This window comes from Lissotriton vulgaris, chromosome 1_1 (genome assembly GCF_964263255.1).
Source record: "Lissotriton vulgaris chromosome 1_1, aLisVul1.2, whole genome shotgun sequence".
Taxonomy (NCBI): domain Eukaryota; kingdom Metazoa; phylum Chordata; class Amphibia; order Caudata; family Salamandridae; genus Lissotriton; species Lissotriton vulgaris.
Genome location: NC_141685.1, coordinates 1,803,791,723 through 1,803,812,817, shown reverse-complemented (window position 1 = coordinate 1,803,812,817; position 21,095 = coordinate 1,803,791,723).

Genomic DNA, 21,095 nt, shown 5'->3' with positions numbered 1-21,095 from the left:
TTAAGTGGTCTGAATGGTACTTATTAATTCCTGTAGTAAATTGCGTGCACTCAGTTGCAATTTTGGCTTGGGCAGAGCTGCTTTGGTTGCATATTTTGTAGCATAGGCCAATGTTTACTACCTCTCTTCTGAGCACATAGTGATAAGCGGTGTGTACTGCATATGCACTATTGGTCTATTTACTTCTGCCTCTCTCTGGACAGTGTAAATGAAACTAGCCCTAGGAATGCAGCATCAATGAACATGCAGTGATTATATGCCTTAAACGTATGAGTTCACTTATACTGGTGCTTTAATTGCCACTAATTTATGTGGGTAGTGAACAAGCATGAACATGTGATTGACACTGATCACAAAAGGATGACGTGAAAGAAATACATAGGTAATAATTTCTGTTGTTGTTTGATTTATATCTATTTCTGTATTTTTGTGTATGTCATGGCGGTTCACAGCATGGATATTGCTTAGGCCTGGGGCAATTCGGTGGGTTCCAGAGAAGTCAAAAGGTTACGAACCGCTGCCTTAGACCATTATTTCTTATTAATCCAAATGTGTTTCTCTGGAGTCTCTGGCTTTCCTTCACTCATTATTTATTCTCTTTCGTGGGTTTGGTAATTTTCTGGACAGACTCAGGCTGTAAGCTGCAATGCAATCTGGGCCTGGTGTATGCAATGACCAGATAATAATTAATGCAGAAAATAAGAGTATCTTTTACAAAGCTCTATTTTTCCACACACCTTAATTATCTTACAGTCAACCTATATTTGTTGTCCAGCAGGGACCATCCAGAAATGGTCATCTACTCCAGTGTTTCCTAGTTCTGTCGCTGCGACCTTAATGGGGTCACGTCGAGGGTGCCTGTGGTCACTTGCACGGACCAGGCCAGTCAGTTGTACCTCTCTAACGTCTACACTGGGGTGAGGGACTCGTATGCACCTAATAGCATCAACACTGATCATCCCATTTTTCCATGATTACCAAGTTAAAATATGTATCATCAAAGGCTACCAACGGCTTCAAAGCTCAAAATAATATTTGCAACATACTGTATAGCACATATCATTAGATTGAGGTGTCATAAATGCGTGTGTATTACAGACTCCCCAATACAACTAATGTGGTATATTCAAGATCAGCCTCGCATGGGAGTGTTGGGGGGGTTTGTGGGCGGATGGGGTGGTGGGGAGAGTGCATGTGTGTGTGTGCGCGCATGTGTGTATGTGTGCCTTTATATTCTGCCGACCTGCCCACCACCCCTTCAGAATTGTGACCTCATTTGAAACGTTTATTGTAATTTGATGCTCTCCTAGTGGGTTTGCTCTCGGCAACGGCCTTATGTTGTCTTGTCACAGACAGACAAGCTACATGTGACTCAGTGGTAAGTGAAGATATGAAATTAACTGTGTTACGTCCACAGTTTGCCACCGTTTCAGCAGTACGGCACACGCTTCATGTGAGGGCACAATGCTTATACGTTGCCCACCTTCCACTGTGCATGCCTCCTTCCGGACACAACCCCACAGAGTCGAGGGGTGCAACTGCTCTGCAGGAAGCCCCACCCTTTCCCTCTTTAGTAAGGTCCGCTGGGACAGTGCAAGTTTCACTCAGTGGGGCAGAAGGGTGTTTGGTGAGGGTAGGATGCAGCACTATGGCCAGAGCTACAGAATTTGGAACTGGGGATCCTGGTTCAGTCTTCATGCCTAGTCCATCAGACCACTCCTGAGGGAGCACATTCCCATGATAGACCTTAGAAGGCCCCACTAGACCTTAGAATCCCTGGTCACTTAGCACCAACAGGTGAACCCTACTGGTGGCCAGTGTTGATTAACCTTGAAGCCCTGTCCACCACAATCCATATTTAAGTTCACCTCCTGTCTTGTGGGCAGGCCTACAAAGCAGCACACCCTAGAGCAGCTGTGACGTCACAGGACCCCTGAGGCCAGTTCACCTCACCCATTGGTGCCTCCATTGGTCTTATTCCAGTAGTACTCACCAGGGATTTGCAATGCAGAATATGCATGCACACCAGACAAAGGAGCATGTTTTCAAGGGCCTTGCGTCATGCTTGCACCTTGCTATGTGGTACATGCACAATGCAGAGCCCCAAGTCCTGTTTTAAAAGCCACTTAGCATGTCTTTAAACAACTTCATAGATATTGAGTAATGCAACGCAGCACAAACTGCTGCATTGCCTTACTGTGTGCAAGGGAGGTGTTGCGGTAGGTGTTGCATGGGAGACTGGTTTTGTAACTGGGGACTGGTTTTGCAGCAATGCTGCAACATCGGCCCCCAGTAACAAAACCAGCAGAACTGTGCAGCATTATGACTCACTTTTAAAAATGCATAAATCACTGCAGAGTTCCTTGTAAACCCAGTATTTTTCCTGCAACAATAAAAGTCTCCACGTAACTCCCACAGTTTTTGATGCATTCACAGATTCACAAGGACTTTTAATCCTGGAAATGCGTCAAAATCTTGCGCTGCCCCAGGGGAGGCATACCTAGGAGAAATATCTTTATTTCTCCTTGTTTTTTCCTCTTTCAAAGTGTGCTTTATTCTGCAGCACACATAGAAAGAGGAAAAAGCCTCTCAAGATTGCTTTTGTGCAGGATGGTGCCCCTTCCTGCACCAAAGCAATCCTGCATGCAACGGAGGCACTCTTGCACCATGGGGCGAGTGTGCCTGCCTTGGTGCTAGGCTGTCGAAATGGCTCCAGCGCAGGGGGAAAAGACAGGAATTCACAATATTGGTAAATACTGTGCATTCTTACCCTTTCCCTGTGTTACAGGGTAGTGCAGCAAAGTAACTTGCTGTGCTGCCCAGCGCCACCATTCCCATAAATATGCCCCTAAGCTCACAAACTTCATGGTCTCCCTGCTTCATACGCAAGCACTTTTAGCATGTGCTGCCTGCTTTGGGGCCACTGCAATTATGCAGCAATGGAGGACAACATTATGTTACAGTGTTGACTGAATTATGCAGCAAAAAAGACTGCAGTGATAAGGAAAGCTTTCGCCTCATTAATACCAGTGTAACATGCAAATGCAGCGGTGAGAAAGGTGACCAGTCAACCTTTGCACACGGCCTTCCACTTCACCGCAACACAATTCACGTTGTTTGGTAACTTTTGCTCCATTAAACAACTTAGATATATTAAACCTCAAATAAACATGTTTATCGATTGATTGAATTAAATAGCGTTATAAGCTGTAACTGGTCAGTGAAATGCCAAACGTACAAAAAATTGGTATGTTTTGCTATTTCTAGCCACACCTCTGACTCCGCCCACTAATCCAATCCTCTGCTTCTTCCCGCCCCCTGAGTCTCCGCCCACAGTTCCCCTACTTTTTTCCCCCCACTTCGACCACTGCTGGCATCTCACTAAAGGATGCCAGTCCACGTGCTTTAGCGTTCCCCCCACCCACGTGGGTTATTTCTCTCCTAGGCTGGCGCTGCTCAGCAGTGCTTTAAATGGGCCGGCACTCACAAGTACTGAGTACCAACACTTTTAATTTTTTGTCCAATTGAGTACTGGAACTCCCTTTTTCCCTATGACAGCGCCGGTACTCCGTCTCAGAGGGGATCTGGAGTGTGATAGGTACGAGGCAGTCGGAGAGGAGCATGCCTGTGCGCCACTCCCACCGCCAGCACGAGAAGCGCTGGGCGCTGTGCGCTGTGCGGCCTTTCATCCTGGCTTCTAAGGCGTGGTTGGGTCGGCCAAAGCTTGGCTTGAGAGCGCAGAGTACAACCAGCCAGGCCTTACTTCCAATTACGCAACAGGGTTATTTCCTCCTGAAAGCCGGCCATGTGGGGCGGGGAGGGCACTTTAATGCAGGCAGCCGGCTTGAAGAGGGGTTCAAAGGTCCACGATTACGATGTAATAAAAAGTATAGTTGATTTGTTTGTGAGCGAGTGTGTGTGTCTTTTGTTTGTGTGTGTGTGTGTGTTTGCAGGGCCGGCTCTAGGCTCATGGTGGCCCTGTGCAGGAAGCGTAGGAGGGGGCCCCGGAAGAGGGGGTCCGGACGGGGCGGAGCCAAGTCTAATATGGTTATGATTTCTATGCCTATTCACAGTGGCATCACTAGGGTTGGTGTCATCCGGTGCGGGTAACTCATGGTGTCACCCCCTCATGACTTACCGCATGGACCAAGGATACCAGTAAAAACCCTTGGGCTTATTTTATTTACAAGCCCCTTGCGCCGCCGGTGCGCCACTTTTTCCCATATTAAAAGTGACGCACTGGCCGCGCAAGGGTCTTGTAAATAAGCCCCCCTGTGCTCCTAGAGCATGATGTATCACATATCTGAATGCAATGACAGAAACAGCAAAATACAAGTCAGTTGACACACCATGGTAAACACAGCTTTTTAGTGTGTTGTAAAACCACGCCCTTAATTAAATTTAAAATTAAGATGCGCCATGTTATGCTTAGTGTGTACACACACTTTTAATTGCAGCTGCGCCCAGTGCACTAATAGCCCCCCAGGGATCCAGCACAACTCCCCCCAACCACAAAAAGAGTGATAATACTCCCCAATCAAATAACTTGATTTTACATATTGCTTCATGCCTCGCTTATGCCATTTCAATACCTATACGTGACTGGGGCAGGTTACATAAACTTAAGGTGCAGATACCAGTGTCCAATTCATTTTGCACAATGTTGGCACTTTTCAAATATGAAATTGTCCCCAAAATGTTTGTCTGAGTCCACATTACAGAGAGATCTTTGTACCAGGGAAACGATTGTGGAACCATTGCTGACCATATCAACTCACTTTTTTTGCTTATAAATCAATTTATGCAATCATTGAGATTTTAACAGACAAGCCATTGTCCATGAGCAATTCTTCATTTAAAAGAACGAGCAAAGACACTTTAATATATAATATATATAAAATATGGAGCAGACTGATTTTCCTTCAGATGTAGTCCTAAATCGTGCACATTTGAAAAATGCTGAAAATGTTTTTCTCTTTACACATGCTTTTTAGAAAACAGTAACAACTGTGACTTCACTTTGTGTCTTGCTTGTCCTGGTGAAACCAGAATTTATCTGAATCCCTATCACAAAAGTAGCAAAAATGGTGCCAATAAATATGCTCTGATTTTGGGGTCTCAGTGGGGTGTTTCTGCAAAACGGTCAGTGGTGTTTCTGTCATTTGACTTAATAGTACTCAGTTTACTCACTTTAGGAAGATGGAACGCTGACTCGACGTTTCAAGGATTAAAACTCGTGCCCTGGCGATCATTGCAGAGGGCAGACGGAAACGCCCAACTCACTGGACCATCTTGACGGCTAGTGCTTTAAATGAGACTGCAATGTCGGGTTCTGAGTACCTACACTTCTTTATTTAGAGAGGGAGAGTACCTGCACTTCATACACTTTAATGGGAAAGAACCGACCCTTTTCAGAAGTAAACAGGTACTTTTGTAAATAGGGTACCTGCACTTATTTTTCTTTTTAAAGCACTGTTGGCAGCATATATGAAAACATAAAAAAAGATGTCCCAAAGACTTTCTAAAGGTGGCATTTTGGGCAGCAGTCACCACCCCTATGCAACATACGCTTGCTACCCTTTGTAAACTGCTTGCATGCTCTGTGGTTTAAACCAATTTTATTTTTAATTAAGTGTTCAACTTTTTATAGTTGCAGTAACTGTTTTGTCAGTGCCTGTTGTCAAATATTAGCGTGCTGAAGCTTCATTTCACAAAACTTTAAAACAGTTATGTCGTCCACTGGTCAAGTGTTCTGTGATAAAATCAGAGAGTTTTTTTCCGTTTTATATAGCGCGAGTAAGACCTGAAAGTAATACATGAGCACCAGTTATATTACACAAGAACACAATTTTTAGTAGGCACGGGGAGATTAAGTGATTTGCCCAGAATGGATCACTGAAATAATATCGAGCCCATTAATATCGACTTGCAAAAATATCGATGAGAAAATATCGAGGGACAAAATATTGAGTTTCTATCTTTATACAGGTAAGTACAAAAATATCGACTCTAAAATATCGACTGTAAATAATATAGACTGTCAAAATATCGTTTTTTTATATGTCTTTAAATTAAGTTAAAACTAATATAAAAACAAATATATTTAATATAAACTTAGTTTAAATGATTAAATAAATGTAATATTAATAAATAATTAATGTAAATTACAAAAAAATTATAATAAATATATATATATATATATATAAATACATATTATTAACTAAACATATATAATATTTTTACAGTAGCATAGCAAATTGGTTAAAATTTATTGTAACAACTATAGTGAATTCAACAGTAGAAAAACGCAGGATAGCGTAGGGGTAAAAATTACTATTCCCACTCCAGTGGGTGCAACAGTAGGGAAAATATTGGATAGCGTAAGGGTTAAAATTACTTTTCCCACTCCAGTGGGTGCAACAGTAGGGAAAGCATTGTATAGCGTAGGGGTTAAAATTACTATTCTCACTCCAGTGGGTGCAACAGTAGGGAAAGCGTTGGATAGCGTAGGGGTTAAAATTACTATTCCCACTCCAGTGGGTGCAACAGTAGGGAAAGCGTTGGATAGCGTAGGGGTAAAAATTACTATTCCCACTCCAGTGGGTGCAACAGTAGGGAAAGCGTTGGATAGCGTAGGGGTTAAAATTACTATTCCCACTCCAGTGGGTGCAACAGTAGGGAAAACATTGGATAGCGTAAGGGGTAAAATTACTATTCCCACTCCAGTGGGTGCAACAGTAGGGAAAACATTGGATAGCGTAAGGGTTAAAATTACTATTCCCACTCCAGTGGGTGCAACAGTAGGGAAAGCGTTGGATAGCGTAGGGGTTAAAATTACTATTCCCACTCCAGTGGGTGCAACAGTAGGGAAAGCGTTGGATAGCGTAGGGGTTAAAATTACTATTCCCCCTCCAGTGGGTGCAACAGTAGGGAAAGCGTTGGATAGCGTAGAGGTTAAAATTACTATCCCCACTCCAGTGGGTGCAACAGTAGGGACAGTGCTGGATAGCGTAGGGGTTAAAATGACTATTAATTAATTAACAATTAACAATTTTAATTAATTTACATAATTAATTAATTATTTTTAATTAACTTCCCCCCCCTATCCCCCTATAAACTCACAACCCACTACAGAAAATAAATGACTAAATATTAATTATTTATCAATTAAATATTTATAATTAAATACCAATTATATTTTAATTAATTACCAATTAATAATTATTTAACAATTATTATTAATTTACAGAATTAATTAATTATAATAAAATTACTTCCCACCCTATTCCCCTATAAACCCACAACCCGCTACAGAAAATAATGTACTAAAAATTAATTATTAATTATTTATTCTTTTTTACCAATTATATTTTAATTATTTACCAATTAATAATTAATTAACAATTAATAATAATTTACATAATTAATTAATTATAATTAAATTACTTCCCACCCTATTCCCCTATAAACCCACAACCCGCTACAGATTTATATTACACAATTATTAAAAATTATTAATAACTACCTTATTTTCGATTTTTTTGTTTGTCTATATTCTATCTAGTCGATATTATGTCTAGTCTATATTTTTGATTCGATATTTTGGCTATTAATATCAATATTACTCGATATTATGTCTGGTCGATATTTGAGCTAGTCTATATTTTTTACTCGATATTTTGTCCAAACGATATTTTGCAATCGATATTATGTCTGTTTACCGCCCAGAATCACTGGATGTTAGCCGCTGCTGAGACTCGAACCTGGTTCCCCAGTGCCAACGTTGGCAGCTCCCTCTGGCCATTGCGCCACATCCTCTCTCCACATCCTCTCCTATAGGGGGCCTACAAGGTTGTTTCCGCTCGCCATTATTTTGCTAAAATGGTGTAGCCCAGTCTAGTCCTGTCCCCCCTCACCCTTCCCTTCTTATATGTTGAGAGGCCCTTCCAACAAGAAGCAGAAGGCGAGAGCAGTGGAGCACACACCTGGCACCATGCATGTTATTGTTGCCTCCTTGAGTGGGCAGGGAAACCACACCAAGTTCTCCGACATTATTTTTAAATCTCATCAAATCCTAGACAGAGTGAGCATGATGCATCACATACAGGGCTGATCACATATCCGAATGCAATGACAGAAACAGCAAAATACAAGCTTTTTAGTGTGTCTTAAAATCAAGCCCTTAATTAAATCGGCCACCCGCCTTTTAGAGAACCCCCCCCCATTTTTTATATCCCACTTAAAGCCCTGTTGGTATCTATGCTACCCACTGAAAGCTCTCTTACCTCACTCGTGAATGATGCACTCCAAAGTCTGTCTCTATACAAGGGTTGGGTTGGGTTACCCACCCCCTATAATCAGTCTATACAAGGCAGCCAGGGGTGGTTGACTAGAGAGCAGAAACAGCGCCGACTGCCCCAGGCCAAAATGAGCGCGAGAGCGCGTAGCGGTGAAGCGCCTGACGCTAACTGCTACGTCCTACTCATCCCGACGCGGAGGCAGGGCCAGAAAAAATAATACATGATTTAATGTCGCCCCAGGGCCGTCATTGGTAGCGCTCGCGTGATACAAGTCTGATTGACAGGCCTGGAGGCTGGGACGGACGGGCGGACAGTAGTAAATTAAAATGCTGGCAGCAAATTAAAACGCGGGAGTCGGGACCGGGACGTTGGGACCGCAATTTTCGAAGAACAGCTGCCCGCACTTTCAAACTGGGCCACGCACAGCCTTTCTAATTTATTTGTGGACAATACACAGTGTCCCAAGGCCCACATAAATAATAAAGGCCGCAAAAGGCCACAGTGCCACGCGACGCCCCCGAAATTGTGCCGCCTGGTGCGGACCGCCCCCCACCCTCCCCCCCCTAGCTACGCGGTTGCAGTGAAAACAACAACGCTCACGCATTGCCCGGAGGCTGCCAAATCCTGCCAGGGGGCAGCCAGTGATCCTTCCGATCAGATCCTCGTGGCGGCCCCTGGGGTTTGGCGGCCCTGTGCAGGTGCACAGTTTGCACATGCCTTGGGCCAGCCCTGGTGTTTGTTAATGCATGTGAGAGTGTGTCCAGTGTCCGCCCCAACCCCCTTGATAAACCAATGGAAATTAAACTTTCACAAACCATCCTGTAGCCTCTGATTGCCCCCCCCAACCCCACACCAGTGGTCGAAGTGGGGGGAAAAAAGTAGGGGAACTGTGGGCGGAGACTCAGGGGGCGGGAAGAAGCAGAGGATTGGATTAGTGGGCGGAGTCAGAGGTGTGGCTAGAAATAGCAAAACATACCAATTTTTTGTACGTTTGGCATTTCACTGACCAGTTACAGCTTATAACGCTATTTAATTCAATCAATCGATAAACATGTTTATTTGAGGTTTAATATATCTAAGTTGTTTAATGGAGCAAAAGTTACCAAACAACGTGAATTGTGTTGCGGTGAAGTGGAAGGCCGTGTGCAAAGGTTGACTGGTCACCTTTCTCACCGCTGCATTTGCATGTTACACTGGTATTAATGAGGCGAAAGCTTTCCTTATCACTGCAGTCTTTTTTGCTGCATAATTCAGTCAACACTGTAACATAATGTTGTCCTCCATTGCTGCATAATTGCAGTGGCCCCAAAGCAGGCAGCACATGCTAAAAGTGCTTGCGTATGAAGCAGGGAGACCATGAAGTTTGTGAGCTTAGGGGCATATTTATGGGAATGGTGGCGCTGGGCAGCACAGCAAGTTACTTTGCTGCACTACCCTGTAACACAGGGAAAGGGTAAGAATGCACAGTATTTACCAATATTGTGAATTCCTGTCTTTTCCCCCTGCGCTGGAGCCATTTCGACAGCCTAGCACCAAGGCAGGCACACTCGCCCCATGGTGCAAGAGTGCCTCCGTTGCATGCAGGATTGCTTTGGTGCAGGAAGGGGCACCATCCTGCACAAAAGCAATCTTGAGAGGCTTTTTCCTCTTTCTATGTGTGCTGCAGAATAAAGCACACTTTGAAAGAGGAAAAAACAAGGATAAATAAAGATATTTCTCCTAGGTATGCCTCCCCTGGGGCAGCGCAAGATTTTGACGCATTTCCAGGATTAAAAGTCCTTGTGAATCTGTGAATGCATCAAAAACTGTGGGAGTTACGTGGAGACTTTTATTGTTGCAGGAAAAATACTGGGTTTACAAGGAACTCTGCAGTGATTTATGCATTTTTAAAAGTGAGTCATAATGCTGCACAGTTCTGCTGGTTTTGTTACTGGGGGCCGATGTTGCAGCATTGCTGCAAAACCAGTCCCCAGTTACAAAACCAGTCTCCCATGCAACACCTACCGCAACACCTCCCTTGCACACAGTAAGGCAATGCAGCAGTTTGTGCTGCGTTGCATTACTCAATATCTATGAAGTTGTTTAAAGACATGCTAAGTGGCTTTTAAAACAGGACTTGGGGCTCTGCATTGTGCATGTACCACATAGCAAGGTGCAAGCATGACGCAAGGCCCTTGAAAACATGCTCCTTTGTCTGGTGTGCATGCATATTCTGCATTGCAAATCCCTGGTGAGTACTACTGGAATAAGACCAATGGAGGCACCAATGGGTGAGGTGAACTGGCCTCAGGGGTCCTGTGACGTCACAGCTGCTCTAGGGTGTGCTGCTTTGTAGGCCTGCCCACAAGACAGGAGGTGAACTTAAATATGGATTGTGGTGGACAGGGCTTCAAGGTTAATCAACACTGGCCACCAGTAGGGTTCACCTGTTGGTGCTAAGTGACCAGGGATTCTAAGGTCTAGTGGGGCCTTCTAAGGTCTATCATGGGAATGTGCTCCCTCAGGAGTGGTCTGATGGACTAGGCATGAAGACTGAACCAGGATCCCCAGTTCCAAATTCTGTAGCTCTGGCCATAGTGCTGCATCCTACCCTCACCAAACACCCTTCTGCCCCACTGAGTGAAACTTGCACTGTCCCAGCGGACCTTACTAAAGAGGGAAAGGGTGGGGCTTCCTGCAGAGCAGTTGCACCCCTCGACTCTGTGGGGTTGTGTCCGGAAGGAGGCATGCACAGTGGAAGGTGGGCAACGTATAAGCATTGTGCCCTCACATGAAGCGTGTGCCGTACTGCTGAAACGGTGGCAAACTGTGGACGTAACACAGTTAATTTCATATCTTCACTTACCACTGAGTCACATGTAGCTTGTCTGTCTGTGACAAGACAACATAAGGCCGTTGCCGAGAGCAAACCCACTAGGAGAGCATCAAATTACAATAAACGTTTCAAATGAGGTCACAATTCTGAAGGGGTGGTGGGCAGGTCGGCAGAATATAAAGGCACACATACACACATGCGCGCACACACACACATGCACTCTCCCCACCACCCCATCCGCCCACAAACCCCCCCAACACTCCCATGCGAGGCTGATCTTGAATATACCACATTAGTTGTATTGGGGAGTCTGTAATACACACGCATTTATGACACCTCAATCTAATGATATGTGCTATACAGTATGTTGCAAATATTATTTTGAGCTTTGAAGCCGTTGGTAGCCTTTGATGATACATATTTTAACTTGGTAATCATGGAAAAATGGGATGATCAGTGTTGATGCTATTAGGTGCATACGAGTCCCTCACCCCAGTGTAGACGTTAGAGAGGTACAACTGACTGGCCTGGTCCGTGCAAGTGACCACAGGCACCCTCGACGTGACCCCATTAAGGTCGCAGCGACAGAACTAGGAAACACTGGAGTAGATGACCATTTCTGGATGGTCCCTGCTGGACAACAAATATAGGTTGACTGTAAGATAATTAAGGTGTGTGGAAAAATAGAGCTTTGTAAAAGATACTCTTATTTTCTGCATTAATTATTATCTGGTCATTGCATACACCAGGCCCAGATTGCATTGCAGCTTACAGCCTGAGTCTGTCCAGAAAATTACCAAACCCACGAAAGAGAATAAATATTGAGTGAAGGAAAGCCAGAGACTCCAGAGAAACACATTTGGATTAATAAGAAATAATGGTCTAAGGCAGCGGTTCGTAACCTTTTGACTTCTCTGGAACCCACCGAATTGCCCCAGGCCTAAGCAATATCCATGCTGTGAACCGCCATGACATACACAAAAATACAGAAATAGATATAAATCAAACAACAACAGAAATTATTACCTATGTATTTCTTTCACGTCATCCTTTTGTGATCAGTGTCAATCACATGTTCATGCTTGTTCACTACCCACATAAATTAGTGGCAATTAAAGCACCAGTATAAGTGAACTCATACGTTTAAGGCATATAATCACTGCATGTTCATTGATGCTGCATTCCTAGGGCTAGTTTCATTTACACTGTCCAGAGAGAGGCAGAAGTAAATAGACCAATAGTGCATATGCAGTACACACCGCTTATCACTATGTGCTCAGAAGAGAGGTAGTAAACATTGGCCTATGCTACAAAATATGCAACCAAAGCAGCTCTGCCCAAGCCAAAATTGCAACTGAGTGCACGCAATTTACTACAGGAATTAATAAGTACCATTCAGACCACTTAAAGGTGGAATCCTACATCGTCAGTCACCAATTACTGCATGTTCGCTGGGATCAGTGGCTTTCTCCTGTTCACCTACATTCACACCTCATTCATTGACAATATAATGCCAGGAGGGTGCTGAAGAAGAAACACATGCAGAAGAACACTGATCATGAGTTCATGTTCAGAGGAGATCTAGGACGTGAGCAGCCCAAGACATTTAAAACAATCATTTGCAATGCAATAGCTCTCGCATTTACGCGAGTTTAAGCTATTGTAAATGACAATGCCTTTATTTTTTTGTTAAAATCGAAAACGAAAATAAAAGGCAATGTCATATGCAATGTCAATAGCTCAAACTCATGTAAATGCGAGACCTATTGCATTGCAAATGCTTGTCTTCTTTCCCAGCCGGCGTCCGTCAGTCTGCGTGACACCAAAGTATCCTGGGTCCTTTCAAGTCAGCAGCGATGGATAAGCCGCACCTTCCAGTCTGCCAGGACAATGGGGCTTTCGTCCTACACCCCTTGAAATCGGGCCAACGACCATTGTATCGGTCACGCAGTGGGGGCAGGCAGGCAGCATCCTCACAAAATGAGGTGTGAATCACGGGCTCACTGCAGCAGCAGGGCCATCAGAGATAGCCGTTTTCGCGCTATGCTACACTGATGGCCCTTTTCAGAGTCACTTTGCAGGCCCCTAGACACAGAGGGGAAGGGGAGGAGGTCGGGCGCACTGCAGAGGCCTTCCTCGATGTGCACGTTGCACCACACAGGCACAAAAATAAAGTTCCCGGTATGCTTTTTTAAAAACAAGAAGTAGGGGAACGGACTAGCATAATTTTTAAAAGTGGGGGCACGCCGTGCCCTTCCGTTCCCACCCACTTCTAACACTGCCCCACACCCGCATGTGAACACACACTTTTATTGTCAGAGTCCGAAACTAGCTGCCACGGATCAACCAAGGGTAGTCAGGGAAATCATTTTCTTATGAAAAACATTCGCTTACCTGCTGCCAATAACTGGAATCACATGTTTTTCCTGAGAATCATGCAGCCTAACAGACTATTTTTATATCCGTTCTCCTTTTGTTATAATAATGCTATGATCCTGAATGGATTCTGCTCATTTCACCTGGGGATGTAAAGAGAGATATTATTTGGACTATTATGAGACTGTTTGGGTGTCACTATGCTTCTTTAAAAAGCGTGCTGTATGAGCAATTTGTAAAACCCTCATAATTGAATGCATCACCTCACAATGAAAAAAATACAAATCTTGTGCTTAATGTTAAATTGACTACTATACAAAAATAATCATTCTCACTGCTTCTTGTAGAAGAACATGATGTAGGACAATTCCAAGAATCATTTTCTATGCACAGACCTCTCAGAATATGAACATTGGACATGTTTTTAGGGTCAAAGTACATTTCCACCATATATGCAATGAACAGGCTAACAGTTGTGGCATTTAATTGTCTGCACTCTGGCATCTGAAAACAATAATGTGCTCACTTTCTGGGTCAACTGTTATAAAAAAGAAAACATAAATAGTTTTGACACACTACTGCACGGGTTACCTGTAGAAATGTCTATGTTGAAAGGGTAACTGGTAATTTTTCAAGTTCTGCATGAAAAATGATTTGCTTGCCCTGAAGAAGTCCTGAGAAAAAGGGACAAAACGCGTAGGTTGTATTGGATCTATATCCAGCTGCACATACTTTTGATGGAGAATTTACAACTTAAGAATAAAGAAAAAAGAAGGAAAAGAATATGAAGAAGTTTCTCTGCTTTTTTATTTTTCACGCCACCCCATTTGCTGTTTTGATTGTGCGCTATGCACTTAATTAATTAATACCTTGGAATTATTTATTACTCTTGTACTGAAATATTGAAAACAATGAATTCATATCATATAAAGTATTGAGTATGTATGGTAGTTTATGTGCTTCTCCATCCAGTGAAAAAAAAACATTTACACAATATCTGGTGTAGAAGGATATGTGGTCTCATGTTTAGCTTGTCAGCTGTGGCTACAAGAGACCAGAGTTTCAATCTCACACTCATAAGCACCTTAACACCCCACCAAGTCTAAATATGTATTTACTGTCAAATATTAGGGTGCCTACTGTCTAGAAGCACATTACTCATCAAAATTGGATGGCATACTCAAGCATGACACACATTTTTTTAAAAAAGTGGTTTAATTTGAGAATTCAAAACCAACCAAGACAGAGGCATAAACTTAAAATATTGTTGCCTATAATCGTATGCTGCTTGGCATAGAATGGACAAGGAATATTAGGCGAAACATAGTTTTCATTATTGGAGCAGCAACGTTTTTGCTCTAGGTTATTCAGGTTGATTTAGCAATTACTGACCAACCAGTGGTCACAAGTTAATAGTAGTCAATTTTAGGCATTGTGATAGTGTGACTTTGTTCAATGTAGCCTTTTCCTTTTGTAGCCGGAAGTGCAAGGCTGGCTTTAATAATATGGCTCTCAAAACTAGCAAAACACCCTGAAAATCATTCTCGTAGATGAAGTGCTAGCAGGTTGTAGCCCAATCTTCAATTTGTGGAAAACAGTTAGAGTGTGCTTGGTCTCTGCTTGAGACTGCCTGTAGCAACTATGGGTTTTTAGGCAACTTTCCGTGCAATTGTGCTGAATATGCGCCATTCTGCCACCATTTTTTAAAAATGTCTCTTTAGCTAGGGGAAATTGCAGCACTCCTGTGGAGGTATATAATGAAAGTACTAGAATCTATAACAAAATTCCTTTCAAACCTAAGCCATTTCTTCAAAATTATTTATAAAAAATGTACTGTTACCTGTGCTTTTAATTGCCCGATTTTTTTGTAGGATTTCTAGGGGGAAGAAGCACTGAACATAGGTTAAATAGCGAACCACACCACATTTCAAGATCACTAGCCCAATGATGCATACCAAGAAAATCTGTATTTCATTAAATGCTCACCTTTTCACCACGCCCTAAACCCTGTCTCCCTCAATTTGATGAGTACCCACACTTCTTTTTTCTCATTGAAACCACTGCTTCTCAGGCACCAATGGAACATGTTCAATCACCAATATCACTACTCATGGCTGTCCTTGTACTCCACAGAGGAAGGTGCTGCTTAGGGGGCATGGTACTGTACGTTCACAGTTCTCGGTCTATGGGGTAGAAGGAGAGCAGGGGGGAGAAGGAGCGGGGTATCATGGAGACAAATCACTTTAGAGTGGATGCCTGCTGATGTTTCTCAAGGAGTTATATCGGGGGGGCTGGGCTGAGGGTACGGTTTGGGAATCAGGGCGAGTGCACCTCTAAGTTTGGCATAAACAAAGGAGTCAGACAAGGTTGTATACTCGCACCTCTCCTATTTAACTTATACATAAATAGTGTAGCTTCTCATCTTATTCAAGACAAGCAGGATTACCCCAAGTTAGGAATACCCCATTGCCCATTTTATTATATGCAGACGATGCAGTAATTATGGCATGGACTCAAGTCGGCCTCCAAAGATCCCTTACCAAATTCTCAAAGTATATGACCGATAGAGGTCTAAAAATAAATATAAGCAAGGCATTCACTGTGTGCTGCACCACTAAAAGAACTCCTACATGTAAATCTTCCTCTCAAATATAAACATAGATACAAATGACACATTTTCATACCTGGGTATTAACTTTGATAAACAAGCATTAGAAATGCAATCGGGCTCGGATTTATTTGAGTTTGAGCTAATGGCATTGTAAATGGCAATGTCTTTTCGCCATGTGTTATGGAGTGTGTGCATGTGGTGTGTAGTGGAATTATGTGGGTTGGATTGTAATTTTACCAATGGTGGCATGCTGTGCTTTAGATGAATATGTTTAAAAGTAAAGTGTACCATACTGCGATTGCTACAATAGTTAATTGTGGATGCGTTAAAAATTGATGCGTGCACTGATGGCTGGTGGTGTGTGACTCACTGTCACTCACTGTCACTCACTGTCACTCTACACTAACTGTCACACTGCACTCACTGTCACTCTGCACTCACTGTCACTCTGCACTCACTATCACTCTGCACTCACTGTCACTCTGCACTCACTCTACCCTCACTGTCACTCTGCACTCACTGTCACTCTGCACTCACTGTCACTCTGCACTCACTCTACACTCACTGTCACTCACTGTCACTCTGCACTCACTGTCACTCTGCACTCACTGTCACTCTACACTCACTGTCACTCTGCACTCACTGTCATTCTGCACTCACTGTCACTCTGCACTCACTGTCACTCTGCACTTACTGTCATTCTGCACTCACTGTCACTCTGCACTCACTCTACACTCACTGTCACTCACTCTGCACTCACTGTCACTCTGCACTCACTGTCACTCTGCACTCACTGTCACTCTGCACTCACTCTACACTCACTGTCACTCACTGTCACTCTGCACTCACTATCACTCTGCACTCACTGTCACTCTGCACTCACTGTCAATCTGTACTCACTGTCACTCTGCACTCACTCTGCAGTCACTGTCACTCTGCAGTCACTGTCACTCTACACTCACTGTCACTCTACACTTACTGTCACTCTGCACTCACTGTCACTCTGCACTCACTGTCACTCTCGCACTCACTCTGCACTCACTGTCACTCTGCACTCACTGTCACTCTGCACTCACTGTCACTCTGCACTCACTGTCGCTCTCATACTCACTGTCACTCTCGCACTCACTCTGCACTCACTGTCACTCTCGCACTCTATAATTTATTAGTTGTTTATTTCTGTGCCTTTCCCTTTTGTTATTTTCCTTTTTGTAAGTAATACATTTCTTTATGTATGTTATTATGTATTTAAATCTGCTTCTCTGTTTCTCAGCTGCATGCATGTATGAATTCAGCTGATGTTTCAGGCTGTTAACCCGAGTGCCACTGCCTCAATGCTTTGCCGAGGGCTGCATGGCATACCATATGTATCTATTGTGCCTCTTCAGCGCAACGCTACGTGGAGCAAAGGGTGACTTTTGAGCGCTTTACGCATGAGAAGACAGAAAACGAAACAAAAACATCAATTTACAATCTTAAAAACAATTACTAGTCGAAGTCTATAGGGACAGCTTCCTATATCGCGGATGGGCACTTTACATAGAAAACGCTATAAACGCATTACAGTGAGTGATACAGCTGTGCAGATGATAAGTACAGTGAAAACTCTGCCTCCACCCGACACCTTGCATGAAAAGCTGGTGCCCTCGCACTCTGCTCTTATGTATTTTTTGCATTGCCATTTGTGTAGCGCACAATCTGCCGTTGACTTGGCATCGCAGCGCCTGGCACGCGTTATACTGTGCCAGCCTCTTCAGCGCAGCGCTACGTGGAGCAAAGGGTGACTTTTGAGCGCTTTACGCAGGAGAAAACAGTAAACGAAACAAAAACATCAATTTACAATCTTAAAAACAATTACTAGTCGAAGCCTATAGGGACAGCTTCCTATATCGCGGATGGGCACTTTACATAGAAAACGCTATAAACTCATTACAGTGAGTGATACAGCTGTGCAGATGATAAGTACAGTGAAAACTCCGCCTCCACCCGACATCTTGCATGAAAAGCTGGTGCCCTCGCGCTCTGCTCTTATGTATTTTTTGCATTGCCATTTGTGTAGCGCACAATCTGCCGTTGACTTGGCATCGCAGCGCCTGGCACGCGTTATACTGTGCTATGTGTATGCATGTGCACTATCATTTGTCCTTTTTGCATGTTCTGCACGGGCCTGGCCGCGCCTAACAAAAAGACATTACACGGTGCAGACGAACGCTCGCCTGATACATGCAATGCAATTCACCCACGGAATTAAATGTAGCAAATTATTCAAGTGTATTCAAATGGAAAGTAATAATGTGTGTGTCGATTACAATATATCATTAACAAATGAGAACTAATTTGAATAAATAATGGTTAAGTAAACCAGCCCTGTAACCAATAATCGTACGAGTCATTTTTGGAGTCAAGCAAAACATGCAAAGTAAGATGATTTGACAGTGCTTCTAAAGTTTAAGCTGCAATGTAATAAATGTGTAGTTTAACTTTCAGTAAGTGTGGTGTTCTTGTGGTCGAGTAACAATAGATGGAAAATGGTTGTAATCCTGCTTCCCCACTTGACTTAATGTGGTCTGAACACACATCAGCCACGGCGCATACACGTTTGCTCAATCTGTCAAAACATGAAGCGTGCGTGAATATTATATTACAGTTGGACGTATTTTACTTCAAATAAAAACAATACTACAACGCGTGGCCGCGCCTGCCTTCATTACGTTTCATAAATGGGCTCCTTGTAATCGTTATGGCTTTAACGTACACACGATTCGATCCAAAGAATAAGTTAGCAGCTGCTGATCAAGAAAATGTAGGTTGTAACCTGAGTTTACCCACATTACCATGTGAATATCTTGACAAATTACTACATATTTCTGAGCAGCTTCTAAAATATCTGTCTAGAATATGCCTTCCAAGAACATGATGGTATTACATATTACATAGATAATTACCTGAATGAGCAGATTTCTCTTGAATCACTTTCAGAATTCAGCGTATTATATGCACCTGTGGTTAGAACAGGACAAAGGTATGTAGTTAAACGTGAGCTTATTTCAAATACATACAGAATGTTAGGAAGATAGAAACCTATTGTCTGATGGAACGAGGGCCACCTTACAATACTCCCACTGATATTTTACGCCACTACTTAGTGCCGCAACGACATCTGAAAGAAGAAAACCAGGTCCACTACCAAGAAAAACAACCATAAACTCTACACAAATCAAACCAACTTAAAAAAAACAAATCGGTGATCCTGGACCACTAAAGAAATACTGAATAGGGAAATTATGGGCCATCGGCCGAGACTGTTTCCAATACTGTTGAACCAGGCCAATGTAAACAGCACGAGTCTACAGCTGCGAACGACAATCCAGACGAACGACAATCCAGACGAACACGCGCCTGATACATGCAATGCAATGCTGAATGGTGAACGTGCTCCCACCATCTGGATTGCATTAGAAGGGCACCCTGACAGGTCCTCATTTAAAATTAATGGCCTGCCGTGTGCGAAACTGCACAGAAAATGCCAAAAATGGCGGACGGAAAATATATTTGCCCTATCGCGTGAGGACTACTAAAAATACAGCACCGCGATGACCAATCACCATTCAGATGACAAAATATAGCACTGAAAAACCGCGAGCACAGAGGAATTTTTCCAGCATGAGCCAGAAAACCCGTAACTATACGGCTCGCAGCTCCTCCCCACTTCTGACGAAGTGGTGACGTCGCCGAGCCCGTAAGAAGGGACCTGGTCCTCGGCTGCCCAAGCGAGAAAACTGACTTTCTCACGAGCAATTGGGGCAGTTCGAAATTTTGCCAAGAAGCTGGGGGGACAGCCGCGGTGCGTCCATTGGGGCGTAGGGGCGTAGCCCCACTAAGCCTGGTGGACGCACCTGCGGCTGCAACAGAGAGAGCACGGAGCACCTAAATAAAATGCAGCGCTTCGGGGGTTCCGACCGGGACAGCCCCGATGGAATAGGGAGTGCGAAGGGGGTGGGGCTGGGTTAGGTTACAAGTCGACTGACTGCTGCGCAATTTAATTACGGGCGGAAACTTGCCTGCGCATGCGCCTTAGCGTCAACTTAGTCAAGTTGACTGAGAGGGACCAGGGGGTGTGTCTGCTGGGCCCCGTCCTTTCAAATGGCGCCAGGGCGAGTAGTCTTTGTGCCCCCCTCCGTCAGGGACGTGCGCGGTGACGTTTCCAGTAGTTGCGCACTAGAGTCTGACACTAAGTTCGGCGTTGTCAGACAGACCGTCACTCGAGCTGGTAAGTTAATAATAATTAATAAGCAGTGGCTGGCGCCCGGTGCTTGTATTTAAATGTCATATATAAAGGCTGAGGCAACAAGCTTGACTGTTTTTATTCCTATTACGCTTCCCGTTCCTGCCTTTATTACAGGTACTCTTGAAGTATCCCCAGCCCAGGGTGACACCGTCTGGAAGAATGCGGTATAAAGCGATATTTACACTCACAGCTTCCTTTGCAAGTAGCCCTTTGCGTTCTGTGTGTAGCAGAGATTGAGAATAATAATACATACCATGGTAGACGGAGTCAGTGCAATGATTTTTAGATATGATTCGCGCATTAATATCTTGGTTTTTATGTAGCACTTTATATCGCATTCCTGACATTTCTAAGCATTGTAAAAGACAGGCGCTACTATTAGTCAATGTAAAGGTAAACGATTTAGCCACCTCTGAGTGTAAAAAGACTGGGCCGTCTATGACGGTACTGGAACTTGTGACATGCAGACCAAGGCAGTGGCACGTCTCGGCGGCGATCGTGCAAATGATGGCGCTGTCCTACCGTCATAATTTAGCTTGAATGAGTGCAGCAGCGTAAACAAGGCAGCGACAGGGTGGCGTGACAGCACACCACAGAGATGGACGTTAGGCGGCCTCTGCTATAAATAAAAGGGAATATGACTCCGCGCTACCATTACCCAGTTTAACAGTATGTAGTTTCATTTGTTTATCTCAGAATGATGGA